The 13,834-nt window shown below is 40.5% G+C and overlaps 1 protein-coding gene across 5 annotated transcripts in view; it reads right to left on the reverse strand.

Moving 5' to 3' along the window:
- The window catches only part of SKAP1 (src kinase associated phosphoprotein 1), a 402,906-nt gene that overhangs the window by 282,985 nt on the left and 106,087 nt on the right, over positions 1 to 13,834 (reverse strand). The gene's annotated exons all lie outside the window — the stretch shown is intronic.

Genomic DNA, 13,834 nt, shown 5'->3' on the forward strand with positions numbered 1-13,834 from the left:
AAGAATCCATGAACCTTCAGTTATAAAATGTACTTGAGATGACTTCACACATGTAGCCTAGCATTCATTGATTTCAGCATTAAACTGCAACTGGGATATGGAAAACAGTTATCAGAGACTGAACTGCATACAGAGGTTTCTAATCACCACAAGCACAACCTTCTTCACTGGAGGAAGTTTCAGCAAGCTTAAATTTGACAAACAAAATGTATGTATATGTGAAATAATCCTCAAAATGCACATTAAGGGTCTTTATAACCTTTTAGAACAGCCAGCCATTTAGACAGTTTAAACCTTGGGCTGTTTAATCATCATCATGCATCCTGAAGTCAGTTCTGACTTATGGCAATCCTTTTCAGGGTTTTTCAGGTAGAGAGTAATCAGAAGTGTTTTTTCATTCCATTCTTATGGGGGCATTCTGGGACTGTGCAGCTTGCCCAAGGCCACACAGGCTGACTGTACTCCCAGGAGACCAAGTGGATAATCAAACTCCCAACCTCTGACTCTGCAGCCAGATACCTAACTCACTGAGTTATCCAGTCAGCTTTAGGGATGTTTAACTTTTGTGAAATCCCAATGAATTTAAAACCTCTTATTTTATGACATCTCAGGGTAGGCTGGCCCTCTTAGTAGGCAGTCAGAGACAAGCACTTCACTGGCAGTTCATGGAATGTAGAAGTAGTGGTGGTGGCAGCAGCCTTCTTGTTATTCCCTGTTGGAGGACAGAACTACATTTCTTTAAAAGTGAGCACAAGAAAGTCAGCAGGTTGCAAGACTTGGTATGGGATAATGGCAAGCACGGAAATATTCAAGCATTTCTCTGTCCCTCAGTGCTTCTCTTCTCTACATTTCTCTCTTCCCAAAACAGATGCTCAGCTCTTCCTTTAAAAAAATTGTAGCAGGACTCCTATATTCCTTGTGAATGTGAAATTCAGATGTTTCCAAAATGTTTCCAGCAAAAGCCAAATTTTTCCCCCAATCCAGAAGCAAAGTCAATGGGCAGTTGAATTTTACTTCAGTGCTAGTGGTGTGACAGTACCTTCCACTCCACCAGAAAGTGGCTGATTAGTTTAGAGGGTTTTAGCATGTGCAGGTCTCTCAGCACATGCTCAGATTGTCTCCATTCTTCCTAATTCACATATCCAATAGTTGAGTTCTGACACCTGTCAATTTTAATTTTGCTTTGTCAATGTTAAATTTGTTTTGTCCTGTTTTCACATCCGTATCCACATTTTAAAAAAAGATCCTTTAAATATTTTGCATGCATGTTTTCACCTTTCTCCTCATGCATGCACCTCTACAAGCACTTTTCCCTTCAAAATGTGGTTTTGCATGCTGTGCTCATCAATATGCACATTCTGTCTGTCCTTTTCCCTGATATACACAGTTAAAATTTATGTCATTTAGTTAGAGAACCATACCAGAAAATACAAATACTGAACATAACAGTTTCATTTTGCGTAGAAGCAAGAATTAGACAAGTTCCCATTTAAAATGGACTAAAATTACTTGCCCAGCTCTATTCAGAACAGGTCCCTGGACACATATGTTGACTTATACACATATTTGTTTGAAGTATAAGGCTCAGTTTAGGGATCCTCTTTCCCCTGCAGTTGTGCACAGTTCTATGCAAGCTGGAAGCTTCATGTGCAAACAGCTACACACAGAAGAACAGAGATGGCTCTTGCTGTGGAATGGTACAGCTATATCAAATGTGACAAGAGGCAAGTATGACCCCCTCCTTCATATTTTGTCCTGGAGTTCCAAAGTGCTCCCAGGAAGAGCTGTGAACATATTTGGCTTTTGGAGTTTGGAGGGGAGGCAAAGCAGGTTGGAAAAAGTGGAGGGGGTGGGTAAACGGAGGTATGCTGCTTTTAGTTGCCATGGCTGCCCAGCATGCCTTCTAGACTTGGCTTGTACCAGCAGAGTTCAGACGGGTCAGCGTGTGACCAGCTTGAAACCCCTGAGGTTAAAAGTTCAAGCAGTGAAGGAAAAACCAATATGTCTGCTCTGAGGGGTATGCTGTACGATATATTTCAATTTACATCAACCCATGCATATAAAATTTAGATAAATTCTATTCAGATCTCTTGTGGTTTGACACACACGTCTATGCAACCAGATGTCCGCAAATGGGGGAGGGAAAGAAAGGTCTGGGATGCTCCCATTTGGCTTTAAAACTGGAGGGGGAGGAATCAGCTTTTAAATACAAGAACTCACTTATGTTTGCTATTTAAAAACAAAACAGAACAACAATTATGTATGTACGATTTTTCCTAAACTGATTACAAGGAACAAATGCCACCATACCTTGTTAAAAACATCTAAAACATTGTTCCATCATTCCAATCCCCCTTTTCAGTACCTTCCTCCCCCCTTGATCTTTTGTAATTTCCTGAGGCCTTGCAATTCACATTCTGTCACATTAAGATAATGAGTATTTACAACTGAAGCTCCATCTCTTTTGTCGGTTCCAGCTCCTATTTATACTCCATGCCATTTTCTCTGGGTTTGTAGTGACTGATCATTTTGATTTATACTTGGATCCATCCTCCCCCACCACCCCCACATGTCTCCCTCATTCCAGCCAATCTCCAGCATGCACCCCATGTCCTCTATTGCTGTTTTCTCTCCTTGATAAGCAACCTTCAATTAAAAGGGGGGGGGGAACACCTTCATAAACCCAAGATGCTGCATGGAAAAGCAACCACAAGATGGCTCCATGTACCCCTTCCTTCCTTTTGTTTCCGCTGAAAATATGCTGTTTTTAAGTTCTCTGGGACAGTAACAATGGGAGGGTCCAACTGTTATCCATAAACATCGTGTATTTTCATTGCGAGCTAAATGGACCACATCGTATCCACCAGTGCAGTAAGCCAGAATGCAATACTGAACCAAAAAGAACACAAATCAAGCATGGCATTTGTGACACTAACTTTCCCCATAAGTGCATCTTTCTTGATGGAGACACATATATACACACCTCTGTTTGCTGCTTTCAGATAACTGCAGAAAATATCAGTGCCCTCAAATCATACAGCTGTTGGAAGAGACTATAAGATTATCTAGTCCATCCCCATTTGCACAATGCAAGACTAAACATTTTCTCTGTCTTCCCACTTCAGATCAACCCCCCTGACCCAGAGAGACCAGCAGCCTAGTTCTCATGGAAAGGATTACATTACAACTAGCCTCCCGCTAATCCAAGGACATCTCTAGAGAGTACACAGCTGGAGAAGGCTTGGTTAAACCTGAACTTTAGAAAGCATTTAGGGATTTGCACAACTGAAACTTCGTCCATACAAAAATATTCCTTATACAGCATCACTGAAATTACTGACAAGAACTTTTTTCCTGATATCTGGCCTTCCATATTGTGGATCTGGTCTTTTTCTTTCTTAATAGAGGGACTGTAATGGAAATTATTCAGGGATATGTACGTTCCTCATACAGTCCGAAAAGGTACAGCCTAGATGCAGGTTTAGCACCTCATAGGGCTGGCCCTACTATCTGAGAGAGTGATGATTTCTTCAGGGAGCTTATTTTAGGTATTATGAAAAGGCAGCAAATTGTTAGTTAGTGAATCATTATTGTAATATTTTCACTGCCAGTAACAGGGAGACACATTTTTCTGACTCCAGTGCCAAAATAAAATGGTCTTGAGTACAACACCTATGTATTTACCTATACTGTATATTTTAATAGATGGGGCACTACTTCCTGTTCTACTTCAAGCAGTAAAGTGTCTTGGACTGTCTCCATCAGCATCCCACAAACAAAGAGCAGAAGCTTTATGGAAAGATGCCTACAACCAAATCTACAGATCACATGACAAAGCAAAACAAGCCTTGCATTACTTGTAAAAGAACAACAAGAACAAGAACAACAACAAAAACAAGAACAAGAACAAGAACAAAAACAACAACAACAACAACAACAAAAACAAAAACAAAAACAATAACAACAACAATAGAGACTGGGACAAAAAAGAAATAGGCTTTACAATTCCTGTGGGCACAGTAGTACAGTATCTTCTCAGTACTGGCTTCAATATTCTATTTTGGAAAAAAAAAAAGTTCTTGCCAGTTCCTTCTTCGGGTGATGCTCTATGACTGTGCTGCTTCTCCAGGGCTACAAAGGCTTTCCCAGGCAACAACAAAGGGGATCCACCTTTCTCATAATGGTAAAAACTGGTCCTATCACCTCAAAGTGAATCATGGGAAGACCAGGCTGCGTAGTCAGAAGCTGCAGGAAGAGTCGGAATCAGTCAGTGTAAGAGTGAGTGAGTGTTCAACAGACTTCATGAATGTGTTTCTTTGATTTCTCCTAATAAAATCATTTGATTACTATTGGGTAAAGTGACTTTTTAATATTATCACAGTGAATTTTGTAGCAATACTTTTTGGCTGAGCCTCAGAATGGATTGCTAGCTGAATCTGAAACATAAAAGAACTGATGCTGTTGATGAGGTGCATCCTGTTCAAAGCAAAACGAAACTTCTTCCAGTCATCTTAAAAAGAGTCACCATTATAGCAAGGAATATCTGCCGATGAAACTTTTCATGAGAAACTTTAATAAATATTTGATGCACTTTAGGGTTTTGAATCTTGAGTAAAGTCTTGGTGGTCCATGGCAACAAAATATATTTAAAGGGGGTCTGTGGTTTAAAAAAAAGGTGAAGAACTGCTGCTCTAAGGTCTTAATCAGGTAGGGGAAAAGTTTGCCCCCCAGTTCAATGCTAGTAAGACAGGGCTTACTCTGATTCATGCCCAAATGGCATTAGAAAACCCCCCACATCTTTGCAAACTATTTCTAGTCAGGAAATTGTCAAGATTCTCCCTTAAAACTGAAAGCAATTCAAAATTCATCTGCCTGCTTGAGCTTTTCTCATGGAGCTATTTCTCCTTTTTGTGGGGGAGGGGTTAAGTGAATATTTAATTAAACACTTCCAGCAGGGAGGCTGTGTAAAAGGACTTCCAGTAGGAAGTACCATTGCTCCAAACTATGCACTCCCTGCAACAACCCAAGTGGAACAAAATAAACCAATATTCAGGAGGGGACAAACTCAAGGATTTTGTTACTGATCATACTAAGTTAAGTTTTATGTCACATGGATGTGCAGAAAGCAATCAATACTGTCAGCACTGAACCAGGCACAACAAGGAGAGTAGATGTTCCATTCGTATAAGAATGGAAAAAGATCTCTGATATCTAAAGTCTCATTTACAGATGCCTGTCCAATTCTCTTCAGACCTGGAATACTGTAACCTGTTGAAACATACTGCTGCAGGGCTGCCGTATCCTGTATTAAAAAAAAGGTGTGTATGACATAACCGGTCAGGATCGTGTTTTTTCATTTAATACAGCTTTACATTTAGAAGTCACAGTCAACCAGAAACTGCTTAAGGATGAGCAATTAAATTCCACGCAGGCAAATGAGTGAGGAGACAGAAGGTGAATGGAACTGCCAATCCTTCCTCCGTGTCCAGCCCAGATACCAAATGGGGTGCTAAGGAAGCAAGCCCCTTTCTCTGCATCCAGTATAGAAATGCAGTTCTCTATATCTTTTCTCTGCCAACCAAATAAAGATTTCTGCAGGCTTCTAACTTGTGGACTTATTTAAGTGCAAGCAGATTAGGTAAAGGTAAAGGTTCCCCTTGACAATCTGTCCAGTCGTGTCCGACTCTAGGGGGCGGTGCTCATCTCCGTTTCCAACCCATAGAGCTAGCGTATGTCCGAAGACAATCTTCCGTGGTCACGTGGCCATCACAACTAGACACGGAACGCCGTTACCTTCCCACCGTGGTGGTACCTATTTATCTACTCACATTTTGCATTTTGCATGCTTTCGAACCTGCTAGGTTGGTGGAGCTGGGACAAGCGACAGGAGCTCACTCCAACGTGTGGATTCGATCTTATAACCTTGCAGCACAGAGGCTTCTGCGGTTTAACCCACATCACCACCATGTCCCTGCAAGCAGATTACTTATTTAATTTATAACCCTATGGCTAGTTAGTTATGTGCTATCAAGTTGGAACTGAATTTAGCCACCCAAATAAGGCTTTCAACGTGAGATATTTAAGGAGAACTTTACCAGTTCTGCTCCCCCAGTGAGGTTCCATGGCCAAGTGGAGATTCAAACCCTCGTCTCCTAGTCCATCACACTATCCACTACATTACACTGAGCATCCAATCCTATATCTACTCCAATCTAAAAAGAGAGAGAAGTGTAGTCAATGTGATTTTTGTCCCTTGTTACTTGCTAAAGCAGAATATCAGACCATTCTTTAAATAAACATTTCCTTGCAGAATTTTCAAAGGTTGCAAAACTCTGTTGTTACAACACTGAGATATACTAGCAGAGGACTCTCTAAAGGAATAAAATGTGTGTGGTTCATCACATCTGATATTTTCTCCAAAGATGTTCAAAGTTTATTTTCTCTTGATCTGTTTATTAATGTTTGAGGCCAGAAATAGCTGCTGTTTTGAAATGCGTTTCTTTCTTTCTTTCTTTCTTTGGCTTTGCTTTAAAATCATATTTACATAATAATGATGTCATGACAACTAACTACATAATGACATCATCAAAGAAAAAACACAGGTAATTCAGCATGGAATCAATATGTTCTCAAGAGAAGGCCCTGCTCCTCCACAATGTATCTTCCCTCTTTTTCAGGCAACAACGTTTCTCAGTTGGCATAAATCATCATCATCATTTGCCAATACTGACTCTTTTTAGGGTTTTCTATGTAGAGAGTACTCAGAAGTGGTTTTCCATTCTCTTCTTCTGGAGGCATCCTGGGACTGTGCAGGTTGCCCAAGGCCAGACAGCCTGGCTCTTCTGGGGTACACAGTGGGGAAATCGAACTCCCAACCTCTGGCTCTGCAGCCAGATACCTAATGCACTGAGCTATCCAGCCAGTTCATTTGTTACTAAGCAGACAAATTTCTGTGAAAAGCATGTTTGTTTCCATTCTAATGAAAACAGAAACAAATCCGAGCCCAACATTGGAAAATAGAAATTCACATTTCCCCATAAATTTAGGATAGCAAGGCTACTCTAATCATTAAGATGTAGAAGTGCTGTGCATGCCATTTTTTTAAAGGCCCGTTACTATGTCCAGGAATAAACCTTTTCTACTGTTATGAGAGAGAGAGAACTAGTGTGGTATAGCAGAGTGTTGGATTAGGGCAGAAAACTTGGATTCAAAGCCCCGTTTGGTTATGAAAATCCACTGGAAGGGGTGGTGGCAATGGAAAAACAATTCCTGTAACATATTGTATACTTTTAAAACTCTATTAAAATCACCATAAATTGGAAGCAATTGATAGCACATAATACATACAAAGAGTTATACAGTAGATGCTAATAACATGCTTCATCTACATTTTCAGATAAAGGAAAGAATTACATGGCAGACTTATGTCTTGAAGCACAGCCTCTACCATTAGTCGTTGGAGTTTTCTTTGCAACCTTGCATGCTACCTTTAGTTTGTGTGACTGGATGGGACTTTTCTGGGCTGCAGTAATTTTTTATTTATCTACCACTAACTGATAATTCTTTCCAGCCTTTGAATTCAAAGAGAGCCCACCCCTCTACTGAGTGTTCTTTTCTCCTCTCTTTCCTCAGTTGGTGGCAGTTGCTTGTTTGCTCTTGATCTGTTTGGTTGGTTGCCAGTATATAAGCAGTAACAAAAACAGAATGCACAAGTCTGTAATTTCAAGCAATTGTAATTGAATAAATGTTTTTGTTTTTTACTCTACAAAAATCTCAAGAGTGTGTCACTGAGACTACAAATGACAGTTAATGAGAATGGGATGGACTCTGGGGAACTTGGAGGTATTCTCCTCTATACTTCTACTGCACAGCAAAAAGGAATTTTACTACAAATTAAAAAATCTGCAACAGTAGTCACTTCAGACAGTCAGAGCAGTGTATCTTAGACAACCTATGCTGCATCTTCTAAGTTGTCCTCTTGGCCTTCTCATACGTGGGGGAGAATTCTAACATATCTTCAGTGTTGAAATAATTTTCTTTTGTATATGGAATGAGAAAGTGTGCTGGGGCTTGTTTTCAACCCAAGAAAATGGACAGAATCTCTCCCCATACCTTTTATATTAGAACTTGCACCCAAGTCAAATGAGGAGTTCTGGGAGCTGTCATTCAAATCAGTAGCTTTTCCAAGCAGTGTTCCAGAGAGCTTTAAAGAAGGGTAAGGAGCCTCAAACCAAGAATCAGAGATAGTATAGAGCAGTGTTGGCGAACCTTTTTGGGTTTGTGTGCCCAAATTGGAAAAAAAACAAAAAAAAAACAGCAGGTAGCAGACCTGGAGGACCTGAAACCGGAAGTACGGACCAACTGGAAGTGGTGGGCCCAGAACCTGAAGTGGCAGTGGAAGGGGGAATCCTGGCACAGAGGTGCCTCAAGACCCCTCCGCTGCCAGCACCAGTTGCTCTGGATCCACCTGCCAAAGCGCCAGCACCTGAGGTTTGGCTGCATGGGAGGGCAGTAGCGATCTGGCGACCTATGGCTCACATGCCAGGAGAAGGGCTCTGTGTGCTGTGGTTCGCCATCGCTGGTATATAACTTTGTCATGTGCCAGAGAGCAACAAGGAGGTTTCTGTCCTTGTATCTTTATTTCATGCAGCGACCTGGTCAGCTACTATGGGAAATAGGAAGCTGAGCAAGTGGGATGTTTCATCTGACCTTGCGTATTCTACTGCTCTTTCTACCCTATCTTCATTGTGGCAAACTCATATACCGAGATGGTCATTACACTGCTATGCCAAACTTCCCACACAAGAATATATATGAGTATATTTATAAGGCCAGATGTTGGGAGTAAGAGACAGCCAGTCACTAAGAAAAAGAAAAGAAAGATCTTCATTTGCTTGTGGAAGGACAGCAAAAATGGGGCCAGGCTGGCTTCCTCCGGGAGCAAGTCCAGGAGCAGTGACAGTGAAGGCCCTCTGCTGTGTCCCATAAGGGTGGCAGGACAAAGAGAAAGGCCTCCTCTGATTATCTTATAACCTGGGCAGGCTGATAAAGAGAGATAGTCTTTGAAATAAGTTGGACACAAGCCATTTAGGGCTTTATGGATCAAAAACAGCACTTTGAATTGTGCCAGAAAATGGACCAGCAGCAGTGGGAGCTGCTGTTAACAGGGGAGTTATGCAATCCCCACAACCAGCTCTAGTTAAGCAGCATTTTGGACCCTCTGAAGTGTTCAAACACTAGTAGTTATATCATTAATTTGCAGGTGTAATAAATATTACCTAAATTACTTATTGGGTAGGATAAGCGACTGTGAGATTTATAGTCCAAAATATCTAGATGGTACTGTATTGTCTGTCTGTGACTTAAAACGATACTTGACATTCTCTTATACCTACAACTTTCACAGAAGTATGAGTAGTGATGACCAAGCTATCTTTCAAGAGAACCCACATAAGCCTTGTGAAATCTTAGGGCTAACTAAAACTCAATCTGAAACACTATGGTTGGAAAAAAAAAGTTCTTACAAGCGCATATATTAAGTTTCCCAAGTGTCTGAAAGTACTCCTATGTTTTCTGACTAGGATTTAAAACAATTTACTGCCACACAGTGAAGTGCTTACCTGAAAAAGCAAGCCACAAAACCAAACCCATATAATATAACCTTGTGTTAGTGCCATAATCTCCCAGAAGCAAACCAAAAACAGTACCAATGAAAGATATAAAAAGCACTGGTGTATTTCCTTTTCCTTAATCACTCTCAGTAATACTTCTCTTTCCTACTGACCAAATAAATTGAGGTGTAATATTCTGATGAAGAATTATATTATACAGTTCAATTGTAAGCAACAGTTCCCAGAAACAGAATGTGAAAACTTCACAACAGAGAGAAAGATTTTACAGGATTTCCATAAGCTATTTTTGTCTAAAATCACTCTAAAAGTGTTGTGTTATAAATAAACCTGAAACATAGATTGCCACTTTTCAATGTATCATGTACTATGGATTACCAGAAGGCAAGATACAGGATGGAAAAAACTAAAGAAAATAACTTTTATAGTTATTTCAAATAAATATTTCTTTCATCCCAGTTCCTGACTTCATCTACAAAAATATCCTTGAATAGTAGATTGAGCAGGCTCAGGCAGTGAAGGAGGTGAGGTGGGGAGACAGAAAGGATTGCAACAATTCATCCTAAATACAGTACAGTTTAGGGGTCAGTCCCCAAGGTTTCCTGGCCTGGGGGACTGAAGTTGCAAAAGAAGGAAAACTTAACTTTGTTTTATGGCAAGCTGAAAAATAGCATAAAAACTGAAAATGCTGCAAGCAATGACTGCCAATTTTGCTACACTCTAGGAGAGCAATAGGGTTTTGTGTGTGTGTGTGTGTGTTTGTGTGTTAGAGAAAAAGTGAATGAGAGTGAAACGCATGCTACAGCTAGAGAATCGCCTGTGTCTTGAATCTGCTTGCAGCCCTTCATCAGCGTGAAAAATGACAACGCGAGTCAGATTTCTCTCTGTCGCTGGCATAAATGTGCGATTACATTACAGCTGTTCATATTTTCACTCTAATGAACGGTTGTGCATTTAAATGGTGAGATTTATGGTGCAAGTCTCTAATGTCTATGCATAGGCAAAACTGTTAATTGATGTCTAAAACGCTTCTTGTTTATTTTGACATCAATTATCATTTTTCTCTATTTTAAAAATTTAGAAAAAGAAAAGAAAAAGGAGATGTGACAGAGTATATGTGTGTGTGCGCGTGTGTGCACGTGTGTGTGTGCACGTGTGTGTGTGCGTGTGTGTGTGCGTGTGTGTGTGTGCGCGCGCCTGTATGCAACGAACCATTTCCATGCTGCAACTGACTTGGAACAGACGGGGTTTCTCATTTCTTCCAGAGAGAAGGAATTAATATACACGAAGAATGAGGAAAAGAGATGGGCTTGAAAATGCAGCAGCTTGGGAGAAGGTTAGGAAAAAGTCAGCACCTCATTCTCTACATAAGGCTTATACTTCCACTGTTGATGAAAATAAAAGAATCAATTGTGCAAGTCTGTTTAATTTTGCAAAAGGGGAAAAAGGCACCCATGGGTAAGAGGTTGGGTTCAGAAACAGGTGAAATCAGAGCTTATTACAGCGAACGTCAGACGATGAAACTAAATAACTGTGTTGCCGTCTTGGGCTTGTGGAAAAGATGGATGGTAAACTTGACCTGACGCTGGTACTATCCGACAGCCATTTTTTATCTGCCCTATTCCCCCCCCCCACAAAAAAAGCAAGGCTGAGGCGTGTTGTGTAAAATGCATAGACACGGTCGGGTCAGGCCTGGGGATCGGGTGAAACTAGGTTCACATTTGCATACAGGCGGGGTTTCACAATGAAGACCCATCTGTTCCCGTCAGAGAGTACAAATCGAGTGTCACCCAAGTCGGTGCAAAACGACAGCGGCATGGCTATTAGGGGGAGAAACATTCGGCTTGGGTTACGGATATGGAACTGCTGATTTGGGTTTAAATACCTGATAACTGAAGACTTTTTATGGCGTGCGAACAAAGCGTGAACCTTGTCTGATCCATCGCCCTTTCCCTTACTCCAATGCCGCTGCTAGCCTCCCTTCCCCTCTTATTCTCCCCCCCCATCTATTACACCAAAGATAAAACTGATGTTATTTTTGGATGCTGTGAAATATATGTTATCTTTAAAAAAGAAAATGAGACAAGATTGAAGAGATGCTATTATAAACTCTGGAACTAAGACAAGAGTAAGTGGGGGAGAAATTACACAAAAAAGAAAACAGGGTAAAATAGAAGGTGAACTCTGAACTTTGCATGCCCTCTGTGGTCATTAATATTGTGGTAAGGCTGGGCCATGAACTTTTAGTAAAATTTACCAGTGTTACTATTTATAGAATGTGAGGCCCTCTTTGCCCATTTTCCACCCCCAGTTCTGCCCCAAACTTGATTACCCTCTACACTGTGCATCCAAATTCATTCACTGATGATGAAGAAAGTACTGTACACCTTCTTTGAATTGTATGGTTTTCCATAGCAGGACATAATAAAAATCATCTGGTAGCAGGTCTGACAATCAGGTAAATATACCTTCAGATGACCAACAACACATGACATATTACACCATGTCATGATTAATTTAACAAAAATAAAGCCAAAATGAAGCCATGAGTGAAAAAAAGTGCACCTTATGATACAATAACTTGTACTTTAGCAGTAATAACTTTTAAGTAATTATTTACTCTATGACTTTATCAGTCTCTCACATCATTGTGGAGAAATTTTACAACGTTTTTACTCTTTACAATTTGCTTGGACACTCCGGGGAAGATTGGCAACTGTCCTTAATGTTTTCCTCTTGTGAATAATCTTCCTCACTGTAGGATGATGGACTTTAAATTGTTTGGAAACACACATAACCCTTCCCAGATTGATGGGCAGAAACAAATGTTTCTCTACCATCATTCCTGATGTGTTTCCTCCTTGGAATTATGTTGACACACACCTGAATACTCCAGACCAGCAAACTGCTAAAACTTCGGGTTTTATAGAGGCGGTCACACTTGCTGATAATCAATAAATTAACTCGTTAGCAGTGAATGGATATATATCATACAGCTTTAGCCTGGTTTCATTTCTTTCAAATACTGTCAGGTGGGGATGGGAGGTTCATCAATCTAAATGTATACAGTTGACCAATATTGAGGCAGCTAGATATAAAGACTGTGCAAAGAGAAAAATTATCATGCTTCTGATATCAAAGTTACAAACAGTTATGCCAAAACAACAAAGACTCTTTTGGCTCCTGCCCATCAAATTCACGGGCCATATTAATAAAAGGGCATAGGTCAGGTTATCTGTTGAAACTGACTGGCACAGGCCAACACTAGAGTTGCAATTCAGTGCCACGAAACAAGCTGGATCCCAGAAACAAGGTGGGCAACTCTCCAAAGTTGAGATCTATTCTGATCTACCAGGAACACCACAACCCACATTCCTTCTATCATCTCAAATCTATCACATCTGTTTGCATCGCTGCTGCAACTATCCCAGTAATTCTGTTGCAAAACATGCTATGCATAGAGCACACACCTTGTTTCTCCACAGAACTGCTGGAATTTTTGGTGGTGGCTGAGACTGGGGGAGGACAGAAAAGACTTCCGAGGAAGATCACCCCATGTCTGCCTAAGAACAACAGAAGAGTGAAACACAAGGATAACCAAGGGTCCTAATAAGCAGGAAATAGAATACTAAAGGTAACACAAGCTTACATTTTCACTGACAGTACTTTTTGCATTTCATTTTTCTTTGACCTGCTTACAATCTCACTCAAAACCAGATATAGGTCAGGACAACACATCTGATGAAAATAACTATAGTCCACAAATGCTTAATAATAATTGTGTTTTGGCAAGTCAGTTCTGACTTATGCCGGCCCATTTCAGTGTTTTCTATGTAGAGAGTACTCAGAAGTAGTTTAACATTCCCTTCTGAGGGCATCCTTGGACTCTGGTTTGCCCAAGGCCACACAGGCTGGTTCTTCTGGAGCACATAGTGGGGACTGAACTTCCAGCCTCTGATGCTACAACTAGATACCTAGACCTGTCCAGCCGATCACAAAATCTTAGGGCATAGTAAAGTTATTAAGATACTTCAAGGTCCTTTTCTCATTTCTGATGATTTTACATCGAGTAATTTACTGGAGCGTCACAACTTATATATTAAATGGTTGCTGAAATGACCAAATGGGAAACAATCAGGTGATCCAGTAAAAAAGCCACTCACAATCTTTATTTAAACACTGTGTCAAGTATGCTGATGAATGCC

Source organism: Pogona vitticeps, chromosome 6, assembly GCF_051106095.1.
Source record: "Pogona vitticeps strain Pit_001003342236 chromosome 6, PviZW2.1, whole genome shotgun sequence".
In the NCBI taxonomy this organism is placed as follows: domain Eukaryota; kingdom Metazoa; phylum Chordata; class Lepidosauria; order Squamata; family Agamidae; genus Pogona; species Pogona vitticeps.